The sequence below is a fragment of the Octopus sinensis genome, unplaced genomic scaffold (genome assembly GCF_006345805.1).
Source record: "Octopus sinensis unplaced genomic scaffold, ASM634580v1 Contig09308, whole genome shotgun sequence".
NCBI classification, from domain to species: Eukaryota; Metazoa; Mollusca; class Cephalopoda; order Octopoda; family Octopodidae; genus Octopus; species Octopus sinensis.
Window position 1 is genome coordinate 1 of NW_021831780.1, and position 2823 is coordinate 2823.

The 2823-nt window shown below is 36.6% G+C and overlaps 1 long non-coding RNA gene across 1 annotated transcript; it reads right to left on the reverse strand.

Moving 5' to 3' along the window:
- Positions 1-545: 545 nt before the first annotated feature.
- LOC118761137 lies at positions 546-2817 on the reverse strand. The gene is made up of 2 exons (XR_004997172.1): positions 1880-2817; positions 546-1454 (listed from the first exon to the last, which is right to left on the reverse strand). It is a non-coding gene; the product is annotated as an uncharacterized LOC118761137 (long non-coding RNA).
- Between the last annotated feature and the right edge of the window lie 6 nt (positions 2818-2823).

Below are 2823 nucleotides of genomic sequence, written 5' to 3' on the forward strand. Positions count from 1 at the left end.
GATAGACAGACAGACAGATAGATAGATAGATAGATAGATAGATAGATAGATAGATAGATAGATAGATAGATAGATAGATAGATAGATAGATAGATATTGAGAGATAGATAGATAGATATGAAGATAGATAGATAGATAGATAGATAGATAGATATAGAAGGATAGATAGATAGATAGATGAGATAGACAGATAGATAGATAGATAGATAGATAGATAGATAGATAGATAGATAGATAGATAGATAGATAGATAGGATAGATAGATAGATAGATAGATGATATTGATAGATAGATGATAGATGATAGATAGATAGTGAGAGAAGATAGATAGATAGATAGATATAGAGTAGATAGATAGATAGATAGATAGATAGATAGATAGACAGATAGATAGATAGATAGATGGACAGACAGATAGATAGACAGACAGATAGATAGATAGATAGATAGATAGATATAGACTGATAGATAGATAGATAGATAGATAGATAGATTGACAGGTAGACCTGTTGGTAAAAAAATTGAACAATTGAGCAAATATTTTCACAAGAAAGTGGAACCTTTCGTTCCAATCGTGTAACTGTATTTCTATGCTGCACGAAACAAACGCACACGTCTCTACAATATATGTTCTTCTGTCGACAATCCGAACTCTTTCTATAAAGTGTTTTTGTGTTTTTTAGTTCAATGTTCTTTTGCTTTTGTTTGGCTTTTTTTCCCTTTCGTATATTTTGTATCTGTCTGTGTTTTGTGTCCTGTGTTATTAACATAATCGCAAGCTGAACAAAAAGTTTTGAAAAAATAAAAAAAAAATAAAGAAATATTTATTAAAAATAAAGAAATAAAAGGAAAGAAACAGAACTGAAAGAAAAGAAAGTGGAATATAATGAAAAATTTGGGGTTTTTTTTTTCCTGGATAATCTTCCCTTCGTGGTTAACGTTAAGGATCAAATTGCATTTGGATCACGCTGTAGATTAAAAATATATTTCTTTCTAACTAAAGCAGAACAACACATATTTTTATCGAAAGTAAGAGACTGTTATATCCTCCTAAGCTGTGTTTAAGCTTTTAAAACCAGATAATGCTTACTACAATGGAGATAACTATTTTGTACGAAATTTTTGCCTTTGCGACAATTATTTATTTCTTTCGTTTTTGTTTTTGTGTGTAAATGGAGATGTTACGACGTGGGTGTACACGTCTGGTTTAAAATGGCATTACACAAATAAATAGTTGGTTGTGGTTATTTAACAGTAACCTATCGCAGAAATATATGTTAACACAAAACGCACTCTGTACAATTCGAACGTAGGTGCCATACTCCGTATTCAAGGTTCAACTACCGACTTTTAAACCAATACACATCAAACTAATACCGTAAACCAACACAATCAAACTAATACCATCGACCTCGGCGGAATTTGAACTCACAACGTAACGACAGACGAAATACCTATTTCTTTACTACCCACAAGGGGCTAAACACAGAGGGGACAAACAAGGACAGACATAGGCATTAAGTCGATTACATCGACCCCAGTGCGGAACTGGTACTTAATTTATCGACGCCGAAAGGATGAAAGGCAAAGCCGACCTCGGCGGAATTTGAACTCAGAACGTAACGACAGACGAAATACCGCTAAGCATTTCGCCCGGCGCGCTAACGTTTCTGCCAGCTCGGCGCCTTTTAGTACCTATTTCTTTGCTACCCACAAGGGGCTAAACATAGAGGGGACAAACAAGGACAGACATAGGCATTAAGTCGATTACATCGACCCCAGTGCGGAACTGGTACTTAATTTATCGATCCCGAAAGGATGAAAGGCAAAGTCGACCTCGGCGGAATTTGAACTCACAACGTAACGACAGACGAAATACCGCTAAGCATTTCGCCCGGCGCGCTAACGTTTCTGCCAGCTCGGCGCCTTTTAGTACCCTCAGTTATATTCCTGACTGTTCACTCACTTCTTATTTATTATAACTGGTTAGTCCAACTTCAGCCTAGTAGGGATGTTCAGGATTATCCCGTAACAGAAGAATAAGAAGAATCAGGAGCAGCGTTTGAGAAATTGGTAGATCTACGATGAAAATATTCTCATGCTATAAATTCCTGTAATTTTTTTCTAAAACAATAAGGAAATACAAAATGGAGATAGTCTTGCGAACTGAAGGTGTTATGTCCAGAACTTTCAGGTCAAATCAGCCGAAGTTTCGGTTTCAATTGAAGATACATGCTACAATGGTCAGATTGAATATTCGATGCTCAATTCCAGGCTAAAGGTCGTGGACTGACTGCTAAGTTTAAAGAATATTGTCGATCGAAATTTCGGGGGTTCGTATTCCCATAAAGGAGTTACACTGATTTTGTGCGAAGACATTTAATCCTCAAATGGTCCAGTCCACCTGTCTGAAATAGGCGGAGTACGGAAGACGAATTCTCTTTGTATTTGGCAGTAGGGAGATAGAATCCTCCAGTAGGTATATAAGTTTAAGAGACGGAAATATTGTTTTGTCGGATGGAGTCGGTGGCTGGAACCGTCGTGACAAATGGCGCGTTTTGGGCAGTTTTAGATTCGGGCCTGTTGGACCTCATCCTTTTCTGGGTCAGACCATAGTCGATTTTGCAGGTAAGGAGATACGTTCCACTTTATAAGACAGCAGCCAAGTACAGAGGCGAATTGTAATATGTACCACTGTACACAACTTGACAGAATTATACAGTCATGTTTAGAATCTTACTAAATTTTATAGAAATTATCATAAAACCTAAAAGAATGGTATTCACTACCGTACAGAAATCTTTGAGAGTTATTGCTAACCAA